The 16,946-nt window shown below is 37.3% G+C and overlaps 1 pseudogene; it reads left to right on the top strand.

The window, feature by feature from the left end:
- The first annotated feature begins 4,418 nt into the window (after nucleotides 1-4,418).
- LOC149244203 (UDP-glycosyltransferase 91C1-like) lies at nucleotides 4,419-10,516 on the top strand (annotated as a pseudogene).
- Nucleotides 10,517-16,946: the final 6,430 nt, after the last annotated feature.

Here is a 16,946-nt window from a genome sequence, read left to right as displayed (position 1 = left end):
GAATTTAAGTATTAGGGGGTTTACGCAATGCATTATATTAGATATCATTTTTGGGATTCAACTGTGTTAAGTCATGCACGTATGACGATTTAATATCAAGTATATCATTGACTATATTATGAATATAATTTTAATAGTTGACCGTGATCAAACTTGGTCAACCCTACATTTACCATATTTAACAATACTCAACCTTATTCACTCATAGTTATCATTAGTTAACATAACTCAACCATATTCAATTATAGCCAACCATGGTTGGCCAATGCCAAACATTCTCAACCTTAGTCAACTAAGGTCATTCTTTTTCAGTCACATTCAAGGTTTTAAAATGTTTAATAATATCAATATTAATAAAGTTGATTATTATTATTATTATTATTATTATTATTATTGTGGCATTAGAATAGTTTAGAAATCTATCCAACATCATAATCTGACAAGAATTGTCACACTGTGACAAGCATTGTCACATTGTGATAAGCATTGTCACAGTGTGAGAAACATTATCACAATGTTACATTACATTGCAATTCATTCAATGTCGTAATGCGACATTACAAAATTGGTCGACCACATTTACTAATGTTGTTGACTATGTTTCACAATCATCACTCTTCAATTTTTGTCAAATATTATTGTTATTGATTAATATTAAGAGTCAAGCAACACCAACCTTTATAGTCAATGGTTATATAGCTAACCATGATCAAACTCAGTCAACCCTATGTTTACAATACTTAACATTTTCAACCTTCTTCGCTCATGATTGTCCTCTGTTAACATAACTCAACAATATTCAATTATAGTCAACCATGCTTGACCAAAGTTAGATATTGTCAACCTTAGTCAACTAAGGTCATCCTTCCTCGATTACAATCAAGATTTAAAAGTATTTAATAATATTAGTAAATTAATATTAAAAATGTTGACCAATAATAATAATAATAATAATAATAATAATAATAATATTGTGAAATTAAAATATTAATATTGACAATATTCAATTATAGTCAATTATAATTTAACAAAAGTCAACCAAGATTAAACTTGGTTGGTCATAGTCATGGTTTAATAAAGTTGAATAATAATATATTATCTCTAAAATTGAGTATTAGTAATATTAATAATAATCATCTAATATTACTAATAATAATCATCTACTATTAATAATAATAATAAGAATAAAAATAATAATTTATTATTTTTCTCCATACCCTTATAGCCTTACTATGAAGTAACACATTTATTAATATAAATGTGATTAATATATGTTTATTTGTAGTATTTTTCATTTTTTATATAGGCGTTTGAAAATTATACTGATAGACATATCAACCATACTTATTATTAAATTGTGCAAAATTGTTGGGAAAAATGAATTTACACCACATGTTATACAATGCAAGTACTGTCTTACTATTTGCTTTTGTTTCTATCCAGACCAAAATGGAATAAGAAATTACATCGGTTCTGATACAGTACTCTTTTTTATCTTTTTTTTGGGTCCATCCCAACGAAAACGGAATAAGAAATTACGTCGGCTTGCATTAACAGATAGAAAATGAAAGGTGGGCCGGTTTATCTTTGTTATTTTATCGGTGGGTTTATCTTCTTTATATTATCTGTATTTTGTATTCTCATTCCATAATTGTTCCCAGACAAACCTTTTGATCTTTTCTTTTTGGAAAGCGGAGTGACCTTGCAATCAGAAACGAAATCTTCATGTGGATATCTAGATATTGTCGTATGCGTTTCCCTTACCATGAAACTTTCTTCCGTTCCAATCACGTTTCATTTTAAAAATTTGGTATATAATTTATTAGTTATGTCGTTATATGTATTTTAATCTCACTTTATCTCATATATAGAATACTCTTTAGTCGCATTGTTAAATGTTTTATTCAATTTTATTTACCAGCATATTCTAGGGTGAATATTAACAAAATCATCATTTATTTATTAGAAAAAAATTGAAAAAAATAAATAAAAAATCATATAATTTATATATTTTTATAAATTTAAATTTTGAATTTTCTTTTTAATTAACCAAAGTTTTCTATAATTTATTTGAATGGTTTGGTTTTGGGAGGTTTACTTTTGCATTATTGTTTAAGGTCTGAAATCTATATTTGTTTTATGTTTTTTATTTATTAAGGTTAGGTTTAGGGGAGTAGATTTTGTTGCATTAATATTGTGTAGGGAGTTCTATACATTACTCAAATAATATTACATATAAATATAATGAATTTTGTTTCAATATAGGAAGATTGGTTTATGTAGATAATACTTAAGTATAGCAAATATCTCAACCTCACAATAAATTAGGCAACAAACTTGTTTGAGAGAATATCTAGAGATCAACTAGTTCCAACAACATCCTACAAACTTGAAATAGACTATCTACGAAGAGAACTAACTCTACCTAATTATGACCAATTATGTGAGTAAAAAATATGATTATGCACACATAAATGCAAGTAGCAGTTAACACTCTCCCTTAACGACTACTTGTCTTAATATTCATGGGTTGCGGTCTTCAATGGCATGTTTTCTATAGCATACCCTCCACTGCAAACTGAAGAACCTCCATATTAGAAGAGAGTACTTTTGGTCCAACCTACCACTTTCACTCGTACCTCTATCACACATACATCACCGAAAGGTTGACATCCATATAAAGAAACAATTATCCACTAAAATGCATGGGCACCTAATTGCTGGCACAATTAGTTTATTAGGATATCTACATACATGGTTCATTCAACTTCTGGATGAACTCCTCCTAAATGTAAAACTCCACCCCCTAGAGTATATAAACAACAATATGGTCCACTTATAGACTGTCCAACGAACACATGGACCACTTCTTTGAGTGTTAAAAAACTCATTAATAGAGGCTACTAAACTGAACTAGAGAAAGTCATTATCACGCATACATGATCAGGGGGCATGCACGCCTATCTAGGTCTTACAACAATATGACCTTTTCACATAGATATGAGTAAAATAGATACTTCAACTCATGGTGCTATGGGGTACATACTCTTCAAGGACCATTACATGAATAAAAAAATAAATAACATATAGACTTGCTATAACTACAAAGTGTGTATCACATTATAATATATGGTCATGATTGTTACTATTTAACAATTGTTTGTGACAATATGATTGGTTATAAAAATATGGTAAAACTATTAGGTGTGACAATAAGAACAGTAGAAGAAAATAGTTTGAGTTTGATCACAATGAAGACTTTATAATTGACTATATTCTTATTATTCAAATTTTCTATCCTATTTTGCATTCAAAAATTTTATTACATCTTTTTTCATCATTCAATAATGTTACATTGTTAGTTTGCATTCAAAAAGTTTATTACATCATTTTTCATGGTAAGTTATTTACATTTATCTCTACAAATTGAGGTAATTGAGCAAATTTAAATTAAAATGACCAGATTAATCTTAGACATATTTAACATATTTAAAATAATGAAAAATAATTAGATGTTTAACAAATATTGTGTGATCACGCGTCACTGAAACTAGCTTAGATCTATCTTAACCAGTAATCTATCAAGTGTCGATAGGGATCAAATCACTGAAACTAGGTTAGATCCATCTTAACCAGTAATCTATAAGTGTCAAGAGGGATCAAATCTCTCGAGGTGTAAACTTTTCCTCAAGTTTTGCACTCAAAAAAAGGTTTTGCACCTTGATAGATTTGATCCCTCTGGACACTTGGTGGATCGAGATTAAGATGAATGGATGATGATTTTTTTTGTAGGGGAATTGAACCGATAACTTCATATCAAAGTGTACCTTAACAAAACACTTGATCATTGTCTATCCAAACATCCAGACCCCATAGACAATGCATGATAATTAATTAAAAAAAAAAAAACATAAATACTTTTAAAATAAATTTCCATACTTAATTTATAATTATTAAATTCTTATCATCCATCTATTAATTATTAATAATTAAATTAAAATAAATGTGAGTGAAAAAATTAATTATTATAATTTATAAACAATTAATTATTATGATAATTTATAAATACAAATATTTTAGATTAATATGTAATAATAATAATAAATAATAAAAAAATATATTAAAGAATTAATTATTATAATAATTTATTTTCTTAAATAATTTTTATAAGTATTCACAACAAAATATTTTTATACTTTATGGATGATAATATTTTTACGAAACCATTACAAAATATCTACCTTCCGTAATATTCTGTAATATAATAATGGGAAGAGTAGCTGTGTGAAGATTTCTTTATATAGTCCATTATCGACGAACCATCGATTACAACTCTCAATAACACCATTCCAGATCGGAAAGTTTACGATGGCCAGACACAATAATGGCAAGAAGCATTTCCACTTCCTGCTATTCCCATGGTTAGCGTGCTATTCCCATGGTTAGCGCAGGGCCACATAAATCCTTTCTTAGAGCTCTCTAAGGCTCTCGCAATGCACGGCCACAAGTCTCCTTCCTCTCCACACCTATTAACATTTCCAGAGTGATCGGCATCATTACAACTTTAGGACTGGCCGGGCCAGATTGATCTGCTAGAACTGCCATTATCGTCTACGAAGGGACTGACTCTTGGAGCCGAATGCACAGTAGACATCCCGCCAGAAATGGCTTTTGTGCTGAAGAAAGCGATGGATGACATGGAAAAACCCTTGGGGAACCTGCTGGGACAGCTTTCGCCTGATCATCTCGTCCACGACTTCATGCAATATTGGACACAGAGTGTAAGACCTTCGGGAGATTAGTGCGACGGGCACCGGCGAGTCGTGCGCGCGGGCGAGCGCACGGGCGTGCGGACAAAATATGCGACGGGGTGCAACAACATGTGCGACAGAATGTGACGTTATATGCGACGATATGCAAAACACTTATGCGACTAAGTGTTGAGCGTGCTACATATATATGCGATGTTGAAGAAGTGTGCAAGCCGACTTACGAATGAAGCTTGGGGCGCATGGATAGTGGTTTTGGGGGTTGGCCAAGGGGCTGCACAACCCTTGTAAACCCACGTAGTATGTGTATATATGTGAGAGCTTTGAGAGCTCATTCAAACAATCAACTTCACATCTCTTCTACGCATAGATCAAGAGACAAGTGAGTAGTGCGTAGAAATAAGAGGAGTCTGCGCATATCTCATGCGCTCCTCTTGAGGGTGCACTTAAAGGTGTTCTTGAGGTGATCTTGAGTCGGTCGAAGAGTGGGCAAGGTGTGCCTGAGGTGTAGTGGATGTGCAGATTTGTGCAGGACTTGGTGAAGAGGATTAAGTGACTTGGGTGAGTACTACTCTTGTGCAAGGGTGCACATGTATTGTAAAGGATGGTTGCCTATGTTGTAAATTATTCTAAGTATTGGCTTGCAGCTTGCCAAGCATTACTTGTATTATTGAAGAAAGACCGAATATAATATATTGTCGGGCAGACTTGTTCGGGAGTTGCCCCTCCCCTTTATACTTGTTGCAATTGTTGATGTTCTTGTTATAATTGATATGGATAATGAATGAGTATGGGCTTCATTAAGTATAAAGGATAATTGCATTTTACTTGGTTGTGAAACACAAACTAAGTAAGGACAAGTGAATTAGGGGTAGTCCACGAAGGTTAGTATTGGTGAAAAGAAAGCGTTCGGTGGTGTCGCACCTTGCTATAAGCAGTTGGAAGACTACCGTAGGTGTAGGGGGCGTGACATGTGGTATCAGAGCTCGGTCTAGAGCTGGTGAGCAAGGATTGCTCGTGACAGGTACCTGCAGGTGAAGGAAACCATTCCACACAAGTGAAACAAGGGTTGGTTCTAATTGTAGGTGACTTGGTGAAGCTGTTGGATGGTCAAAACTAGATTGCAAAGGAGAAAGATGCTGTTAGAAATGGCGGTCGAATCTCAGGCTGGGTCTAGTCACGTTATGAAGGATACTACTATTGGGTTCATTGAAAAGGTGTTGGAAAAGATGGAGGATATGGAGACTTCTTGGGATAAGAAGATGGACTTGTTTGTTAAAGAACAAGAGGCCAATTCAATGATGAAGGAAGAGCTCGATGAACTCCGAACACAACATGATGAACTCTGGAAACAGTATGAGTACACTGATCTTATGTGTACACAACTCGAAGTAAGGGTCAAGGAGGTTGAAGAAGCAAGGGATCAGGGTCTTGCAGAGATCTTGAACTTGAAGAAAACTCTTGACGAAGCCAAGGATGAGATAGCGATGTTGAAGAAGGCCGTGAGGCATAACTCAGGTGGAGGAGTGCCTCATGTGAAGGTCAAGGAACCAGAATCTTATGATGGCACAAGGAATGCAAAGACTCTTGGCAAATTTCTATGGGACATGGAGAAATACTTGGAACAGTTGGTCTATCTGATGATGAGACAAAGGTCAAGGTAGCTGCTTAGTTCTTAACAAGGGATGCTAAGATGTGGTGGTGAAGGAGGTTGGATTAGATTGCCAATGGTAGTGTTGATGACATCACTTCATGGGATGACATGAAGAAGGCTTTCCACACTCATTTCAGTCCTGAGGATGAAACATGGGAAGCAAGGATGAAGATTAAGTACATAAAGCAGACCGGGAGCCTACAAGCATATCAGCGGGAGTTTGCAAGTGCAGCTCTGGAACTTCCTGACATGGCGGAGAGGAACAAGGTGTTCAACTTCATTATTGGGTTGAAGCCTTGGGCACGCAATGAAGTGAAGAGGCACAAGATTAGGACACTTGAAGAAGATTTTGCTGCTGTTGAAAGGTTGGTGGATCATTATGATGAGACTTCTGATGATAGGAAGAAGGAGTCCGATAAACCGAAAGATAAGAAGAAGGAAGATGCTTTGAAACTGGATGATAGTTCGAAGACGAAGAAAGCCTTGAAGTGTTGGATATGTGCTGGACCACATACGGTGAAGAATTGTCCTTCTAAACCAAAGGTGGCTGCTATTTCACAATCTGATGTGAGGAATGAAGGTGCTTCTGTAGGGATGATGCAGATACTTGGTGCGTCTGCTACTATGGAGGAGGTCTCTAGGAGATACCCTGAAAGGAACAAGTTTGAGTATGTTCGAATGAAGGTTGGAGGTGCTGATGTACTCACTATGGTGGATAGTGGGGCTTCTCACAACTTCATGGGTGAAGATACTGTGAGAAGGATTGGGCTGAAATTTGTATCGGTAAAGGCACAAATGAAGACAGTGAATTCTCCTCCTATTGAGATTCCTGGTATAGCTGAGAGGGTGGACACTACACTTGGTGAATGGACCGGGAAGGTGGACTTCACTATAGTGCGGATTGATGGCTATGAAGCTGTATTGGGGATGGAGTTCATGAAACAATTTGATGCTATGATTGTTCCACATTTGAAGAAGCTCTACATTTATGATGGAAGGGAAGATGTACACATTGGTGTTCCAACCATTGGTGTAACAAGGCCTGATTGTAAACTAGGAGTGATGCAAATGGAGGATGAGAAAAGAATGGGAGACATGAGTAAGCAATTGTCTACTGTTGAGGCAAAGCTTACCGAGAAGTCATTGGTCATTAGATCACTTTCAGATAGCATCTTGGATTTGTCAAGAAGGCTAGAGTTGGTGGACGATGATGATGAGGAGGAGGAGGTATATGTGAGGCCGAATGTCCAGAAGGAAGACCGGGTTGCTTATCTACAATGAATGGAGATTGAAGATCCTGATAGGTGGATCGAGTTGATTAGTGAGGGAGAGCCTTCAGGCTCTACTCCCTCTACATCTTCTTAGATGGATGAAGAAGATGGGGCTCATTGTTAGCTGCTCATGGCAGTGAGTCCTTAATCATGTTTGAGTAGGTATGATTTATGGTGCAGGGATGGCTTGGCATCAAGCATCATGACATGTTGCAGATGAGATGGATGGAGCTTCCATGGACCTGAGCATGGATTATGGAGATGGATTCTTGAAGAGTCGAGAATGTGGCAGGATGTTTGAGGAACAATTGATTATGGCATGAGGATGTTCACTCTCATGGATTGAGCGTGATGGTTGGATTAGCTACCCAACTAGTTCAAACATGGGGTCGCGAAGTGTGCAGAGATGTGTTAGCATTTTGTTGGAGTATCATGATAGAAGTTCACATGGAGACACATGATGAGGTCGACACGAGATGTTACAGTGGAGATTGTGGCAGAGGGGTCGATGATCATGGATCGAGATGATATCTGATGGAGAGCATACCGTTGAGGTATATACGTTGGTATGGTGAGCTTGGTGGCAGCTGGTCATTAAGCCGGAACATAGTGGAGATGAGTCTCTACATATGTTGCAAGGATGTTTGCCTTGCGAAGAGGAGTTCACATCATGGATGATGATGATCTTGGTGGATGGCTACCAGGATGGTATGTTGTCGAGGACGACAACGATTTCAGGTGGAGGAGGATGTAAGACCTTCGGGAGATTAGTGCGACGGGCACCGGCGAGTCGTGCACGCGGGCGAGCGCGCGGGCGAGTGCACGGGCGTGCGGACAAAATGTGCGACAGGGTGCGACAACATGTGCGACGAAATGCGACGATATGCAAAACACTTATGCGACTAAGTGTTGAGTGTGCTACATATATATGCGATATTGAAGAAGTGTGCAAGCCGACTTACAAATGAAGCTTGGGGCGCATGGATAGTGGTTTTGGGGGTCGGCCAAGGGGCTGCACACCCCTTGTAAACCCACGTAATATGTCTATATATGTGAGAGCTTTGAGAGCTCATTCAAACAATCAACTTCACATCTCTTCTACGCATAAATCAAGAGACAAGTGAATAGTGCACAGAAATAAGAGGAGTCTCTGCATATCTCATGCGCTCCTCTTGAGGGTGCACTTAAAGGTGTTCTTGAGGTGATCTTGAGTTGGTCGAAGAGTGGGCAAGGTGTGCCTGAGGTGTAGTGGATGTGCGGATTTGTGCAGGACTTGGTGAAGAGGATTAAGTGGCTCGGGTGAGTACTACTCTTTGTGCAAGGGTGCACATGTATTGTAAAGGCTGGTTGCCTATGTTGTAAATTATTCTAAGTATTGGCTTGGAGCTTGCCAAGCATTACTTGTATTATTGAAGAAAGACTGAATATAATATATTGTCGGGCATACTTGTTCGGGAGTTGCCCCTCCCCTTTATACTTGTTGCAATTGTTGATGTTCTTGTTATAATTGCGATGGATAATGAATGAGTATGGGCTTCATTAAGTATAAAGGATAGTTGCATTTTACTTGGCTGCGAAACACAAACTAAGTAAGGACAAGTGAATTAGGCGTAGTCCACGAAGGTTAGTATTGGTGAAAAGAAAGCGTTTGGTGGTGATGAACCTCGCTATAAGCGGTTGGAAGACTACCGTAGGTGTAGGGGCGTGACACAAAGGGTGGCAGCGGAGATGCAAGTTCTAGCCATTTATTTCACTGTCTCTCCCACCGCGAGTTGTGCCCATTTCTTACACCCTTCTAAATTGCGGAACCGTGACATAACCACGGAGGAGTTGGCGGCTCCACCCTTTGGGTTCCCGTCTTCGGCCATCACATACAGGCTATATGAAGCATGGGATTTTTTAGTTATATACATAAGAATACCCGGGGACATAAGTCCGGTCCACCGGTTCGCTAAATGCCTCGAAGGATGTTTGGCAGTAATTGTGAAATCCTGCTTTGAATACGAAGACAAGTATATTAGTTATTACCAGGAAGCCATTGGAGTCCCCGTGCTTTCTGTCGGGCCCTTCATGCCAGCAGTCGACCCAGACGCCAGTGCCAAAGGAAGTCACTGGTCTAATCTATTGGAATGGCTGGACCGGCAAAGGCTGGCCTCGATCGTGTTTGTGTCGTTTGGTAGCGAGGCATTTCTGTCGGAACACCAAATCCATGAGCTGGCGTTGGGTTTGGAGGCGAGCCGGCTCCCATTCCTCTGGTCTCTTCATTTACCGAGGTATTCTGACGGTGGTCTAGACGAACCGCCAAGACTGCTTCTAGAGGGATTCGAGACTTGAACCCAGGACGGGGGGCTGGTAGTCCAGGGCTGGGTACCGTAGGTACAGATCCTCTCGCATCCGTCGATTGGTGGGTTTCTTAGCCACGCAAGATGGAACTCTGTCATGGAGTCACTGAGCTTCGGAATAACCCTCATCTTGCTCCCCATTCAAGTGGACCAAGGCTTGAATGCACGGAAAATAGCTGCGGAATTGAAAGCGGGGATCGAGATAGAAAAGGCAGAGGATGGCTCTTTTCTAAGAGAAAACATATCTACTACATTAACAATGGCAATGTTGGGAGAGGAAGGCCAAAAGTTGAGGTCGGAAGCGGCGAAGGCCCGTGATATTATAGCGGCAGAGAAGCAGAGCCACATCCATAATTTCCTTCAAAAGCTTGAACAGTCGGCTGAAGACTACAAAAAGAAAATCAGAGTAAAGCATCTAGATTCTAGACAAGGTTAGAAAGTCAGTAATTGGGGTCATTAAGACTACTAGTATTTACTATTGTCAGTATTCTTGAAGGAAATTTGAGGGAATGCAACATTGCCATGCATTTTTTTCATAATTTCTGTATCTTCAAAAAAATTGTAGGGTTTCGGTTATAGTTATCAAGTTCAAATTTTACTGGGTAAGAAAAAAATTGATTGCTTAAAATTTAATATGGAAATTTTTTTGAAATATACCTCTTATAACTATTCAAATATATTATTTTTTCAATATTTTTAAAAAAATTGAGGGTCTGCAAAATGGCTTGTTTTGTTGTGTATTTTCTTCAAAAATTTTGTATGGTTTCAGGCATAATTACCAACTTCCAATTAGATTGGGTAGGAAAAAATTTAATTGCCTAAAATTTAATAGGAATTTTTTTTTTAAGTATATCTCTTACAACTATTGAAATATATTATTTTTTCAATATTTTTAAAAATTAAAATGGAAAAATTATAATTTTGACAACTTCAAAAACATTTTAAAAATTGTTTATTGTAAATAAAATTATATAGAGAAACAAAGCTTATAATTTTACATTTAGAATAACAAGTTGTGGAAATTTTTGTATTCATTTATATAATTAATTATTTTATAGATTATATAATTTGATATTCAATAACCTAAATTTCTATACAAATTCCATATTACACACAACTATACAAATTCTATATTATCATACATTTTATATTATTAACATATTTTATTCTCAATAATATAATAAATAAGTCTTATAATTTTATATCTACTCAAAATTCCCAAGAAAAAAAAAAACTTCAAAAAAATCATAATTTTTTTCATTTTTAAATTTAATAAATATATCTTTTCACATATTTACAAATTATTAATTTATACATTAAAAATAACAAATACTAGTCTCCTTTACCAACTTGCATTCTCTATTAACTTATTTTTTAACCTTTTGTATATATCATAGGCGCTAACTGTTGAAATATAATTTCAACTGCAACAAACTGTTTTTCTTTACCTTTTCGATGCGATGAGATCACAAATCGCAAATCGCATGCATGCTTGGAGCCTCCGTCTGTTCACTTGATTTCTCCGATTGCGATGGTGCGATGCAATCTGATCGCATATCGCAGATCACACCATATGTTTGTGCTCCATTTTTTTCGTTCTGCCAAATGCGATTTCCCGATGCGATCAAATCGCAAATCACAAATCGCATATTTCAGTGGTTGAAGTATAGACCTGTAAAATGAATTTGACATGAAGTAAAAGTTTCATTTACCGTTTTGTTAGTAAAACATTAAATGTAATTTACTGTGGGTTGGTAAGTTTTGGTAAAGATTTAAATTTTATTGTTTTTTATTTCACGGGACTTTTGTTTTAGGGCATAAGTCAAACAATATATAAAGTTTTTTTGTAGTATTTACATATGCAATGAAATGCACAGCAGTGTGAAAAATTTACACACCATTGAATCTTTGAGAGATAGAGTTTTTATTTTGTTTTTACATAGCAGTGAATGTAATTTTCTGTAGTTGAAGTCTGTTTTTACAACAGTAAATGTAAAGGAGATTTTTACACACAGCAGTGTAAATTCTCAGGAGGAGACAGAGTAATTTTTTTTGTTGAAATGTTCTTGGTGAATCCCTCTGAGAGAGAGGAAGAAATTTGTAACTGAAGTTGTCTTTGATTAATGAATACAAGTTTTATTTTTTATTAAGAAAAACTCTGTCTGATCAGATTTTTTTTTTAAAAGCTTCCCTGTGCTAAGATCTTGTGGCAAAACAGAGCAATGTCTCTGTGTTCTATGATTTTGTTTTTGGAATTTTAGCATAAAAATTCACAACAGTGGTATCAGAGCTTTCCAAGCTCTTTGAAGGTGTCAAAGAAGCTGAAGGAAGGATTCTTACTACAGCAACTTCTCCAGCAGTGTGAAGACTCAGGAAAAAGAATCCAAGGTATTTTTCAGTGATTTTTAATACATATTCAAGTATTGCAAGAATGGCCAGCACCAGTACCAGCACTAGCATGGGTATTTTTAATACTCAGCTCCCACAGTTTAATGGGAAAAACGATGACTATTGGGCAATAACCATGAGAGCCCTGTTTGCCTCACAAGACTTATGGGAAATAGTTGAAGATGGTTTTAAAGAACCAGCAAATGAAAATGAGTTTAATAATTTAACTCAGGCAGAGAAAGATCTATTGAAGAGCTACAAGAAGAAGGATTCAAAAGCCCTTGTATTTTTATATCAAGCAGTGCATGAGAGTGTGTTTCCAAGATAACAGCAGCCAAGAAATCCAAAGAAGCATGGCAAAATCTCAAGACAACCTATCAAGGCATGGAGAAAGTAAAGACAACAAAACTACAGTTGTTGAGGAGAGATTTTGAGAACCTGTGCATGAAGGAGTCAGATAATATTGACTCATTCTTCACACATGTGATTGGTCTAGTCACACAGATAAGGTCTCATGGAGAAACTCTTGAAGAAAGGAGGATTGTGGAGAAAATATTGAGGGTCCTACCCTCAAAGTTCGATGTGATTGTCACCACCATAGAAGAGACAAAAGAACTCTCAAACTTTTCAGTTGATGAACTTCATGCATCACTGATAACACATGAGCAGAGGTTGAGTAGAAATGAAAACTCATCTCTAGAGCAAGCCTTCAAGACCCATATGTCATTTAGAAGAGGGAGAGGCCAAGGCAGAGGAAACAAGAGAGAAAGAGGGAGAAGCCAAAACAGAGGTGGAAGGAACAGTCCAGCAAATGCTCAAGGAAGAGGCAGCAATTCAAATCAGAACCAAGGCCAAGGAAACAACCAATAAAGTGGACAACATCATGCTCAAGGACAAATGTATGAAAAATCCAATGTCCAATGTTATTACTGTAAAAAATATGGGCATTATGCCAATGAATGTAGGAAGAAGCAGCATGATATGAATAATAGATCTAATGCAAATATCACTAGAGAAAATATCAGCCAAGGTAATGTGCTTTTAGCTTCTAACATGGCTGAAACAAACAGTGAAGACATATGGTTTCTAGATTCCGGTTGCAGCAACCATATGACAGGAAACATAGCTTTGTTTTCTGCCTTAGATCAAAGTGTGCAGTCACAAGTCACACTTGGGACTGATAGCAAAATTTCTGTTATGGGTAAAGGAGAAGTTAAAATATTTACAAAGCAAGGTGAAAAGAAAACCATAGCAGATGTCTATTATGTTCCAGGAATGAGATGTAACCTCTTGAGTATTGGACAACTTGTTCAAAAGGGTTATAATGTCTTCTTTGAGAATGATGTATGCACCATCATGGATAGAGCACCCAGCAAAAGATGCATTGCTGAAGTGAAGATGACGAGGAACAGGATGTTCCCTCTCAGAATAATCTCAGATTTGAAAAACAAAGAAGTAATTGCAGCAGTGACACAAGAGGTTCTCCAAAGCGTAACAAAAGATGAAAATTGGTTGTGGCACTTGAGATTTGGACATCTCAACTTTGGAGGTCTTAACTTGCTAAGTAGAAAAGGAATGGTAAGAGGATTACCATTGATAGAAAAACCGGATAACCTTTGTGAAGGTTGTATCTTGGGGAAACAACATAGAGAAAGTTTTCCATCAGGGAAAAGCATCAGGGAAAAAGCACCCTTAGAAATTGTCCACTCAGACTTATGTGGACCGATGCAAACTCCATCACTAGCAGGCAGCCAATACTTTCTAACATTCATTGATGATTTTACTAGAAAAACTTGGGTTTATTTCCTAAAGAACAAAAGTGAAGTGTTTGAAAAATTTCGAAATTTCAAGGCACTTGTAGAAAACCAAAGCGGGCTGCATATCAAAGTTTTGAGAACTGACAGAGGAGGTGAGTATATCAACAAAGAATTTTTATGTTTTTGTAGAGAAAATGGAATTCACAAGCAATTTACAGCAAGGTACACTTCGCAGCAAAATCGAGTTGTTGAAAGGAAGAATAGAACAATCATGGATATGGCGAGGAGCATGTTGAAGGAAAAGCATCTGCCAAATGATTATTGGGCTGAAGCTGTACATTATGCAGTGTATATTTTGAATAGGTGTCCAACAAAAGCAGTGATGAATAAAGTGCCGGAAGAAGCATGAAGTGGGAGAAAGCAAGGAGTCACCCACATGAAAGTTTTTGGGTGTGTGGCTTATGCACACATTCCAGATCAGCTAAGGAAGAAGTCGGACAACAAAGGGGAGAAATGTGTTTTCATTGGATACAGTGAGGAATCCAAAGCTTATAGGTTGTATATCCCATCTACCAAGAAGTTTTTTGTGAAGAGAGATGTTCAATTCATTGAGGAGGAAGCTTGGGATGGAAGCATAGAGAAAACAGTTAATGTTAAAAACTGTTTGTCTCATGATGAAAATGATGAAGAGTTGGCTGAAACACATCCCCAAACAGCAGTGCCAACACAAGGACAGTAAGGGACACCCTTGAGGAGAATTGAGAGTGCTTCTCCAAGCACACCACAAGGAGGAAATTCAAGTGCTTCTTCAGGCACTTGCACACCAAATGAAAGAGGTAAGAAATTCAGAAATTTAAGTGATATTTATGATGAAGGAATGAATTCCTTGTTTTCTTTGTATTGTCATGTTGATGACCCTATTCATTTCGAAGATGCAATTAAAGATGAGAAATGGATAGAAGCTATGGATGAGGAGATGGATGCCATAAAAAGAAACAAGACATGGGATTTGGTTGAGCTACCAAAAGGTAAAGAAGTCATTGGAGTTAAATGGGTCTACAAGACCAAGAGTAATGCTGAAGGAAAAATAGAAACACACAAGGCAAGACTTGTTTTCAAGGGATACTGTTATCACTTAGGTTGTCCTTAAGCTCCTGAAAGGATACGGTCGAGGTAACCACAAACCAATCTTTGGATTGCAGGTTCTAGCCCACCTGCAATCAGAGAGGGATCTCTCTTTCTGATTTAGCTTTGTTGATAATGATTTTAGGCTAGCTATTGAAGTTCAGGGGTTTTGTTTAAGTTTGGTGGGAAGGATGATGCCTTCAAGTAGAGAGGCAAAACATAGTCTGTTAGGTTTCAAACCATTGGGCGTGGAGTCATGGAGTAAGACTGCTGGTGTGTTTTCTTGGTCACAAGAAAGAATGAGGAGCAGGGTAGCTGCTCATGAAACAACACTTAAGCTTAAAAGATGGATTAAAGGCTAAGGTATGAGAGGCAACAAAGAATCTCTCAAACGGGTTAGCAGAAAGAAGATGAATGAAATCTATCTGGGAGTAGTTAAGAATTCCTAGATAACAATCATTCATATGTGAAATAGATCAAACATGAACCATAAAGGAATTCATATTTATCCCTAAATCAAGAGGAAAACATTAATAAGCCACAGAAACTGAGCATAGAGTGCGGCTAAGAAAATTCTAAACCAATCCTTTGTTCTGTAACTTAAGCATATGTGAAATTGGAATAACAGAGGTAAGAAACAATTATTGATTCATACTGTAGCACTAGAATTCCACATTCATTTCTTCAGACCATTAGACACAGAGCAGTCCATTCTCCAAGCTTGTAAGCAGTCTTTGATTATAGAAAAAGTATCAGACATACAGTGCGAGTCTCTTCAGGAATACATTAGCCGACCAACCCCTTTAACAATGCAGAGGGTTGTATATATACAAAAACAAGATACAAAAATATCTAGAGGATGAGTTATCAACTCATAACTTCTTTACCAACTCCCAAGGAGCGGTTGATGAGAAAATAAAGGCTGAAATAAAGACACATGTAACAGCTGCTCTTTCGTCAGTGAATATTGACTTTTGAGTCCATTTGAGTCTGCTGGGGTTGCGCTTTCACAAAATCCGTGCCTTTAAGCTTGTCGTCCCGGCTCTTTGCTTCGTCACTATTTTAGCCTGCCCTGCGTGTTCCTTAATTGTTCTGACTGGTGCCTCATACCCTATCCCGTGCTTACTACTGACCTGTAGCTGATTGAGATTTTGAAATAAACAAAAAAGAGGCAAAAACTGAAATCACCTGGGCAATACGGCCAGCATTGCTTGCCACCAATCCTCGGGAGGTAATTGATGCTGTTGTATTTTGACAAGTGTCTCATCAGCCTCTGTATACTTGTAATAATTTGGGGGCATTTCAAACAGGTGATTAACTTCATGCTCCATGTAAAATAAGCTTTCCAGCATATCATAGAGGGTTTGTCCTGAAGGCGGCCCTGGCTCTGTTGTAGAACTTGATGCAGCAGTAAGCTGATTGGTGACATAATTATTAAGACCGGTTGCATATTGGTCACGTGTCAACAATTTTCCAGCGCTGGTCAGTAGGCTGGGTAATCCTCTAGTATGTAATGATGCAAGCTTTGTGTCAAAATTGTCTACATCCCTTTCTATTTCCCGACATCTTGCTTCCAACGTTTGTACAAAGCTTCTCAATGTGGGCACCCTCTTTACTGTTAATATGGCCTCTGTTCGGTT

This window comes from Pinus tabuliformis, chromosome 8 (assembly GCF_031772625.1).
Source record: "Pinus tabuliformis cultivar Carrire ecotype Pingquan chromosome 8, CPIR1, whole genome shotgun sequence".
NCBI classification, from domain to species: Eukaryota; Viridiplantae; Streptophyta; class Pinopsida; order Pinales; family Pinaceae; genus Pinus; species Pinus tabuliformis.
The sequence above is the reverse complement of the archived record's forward strand: the minus strand, read 5'-3'. Positions and strand labels throughout refer to the sequence as shown.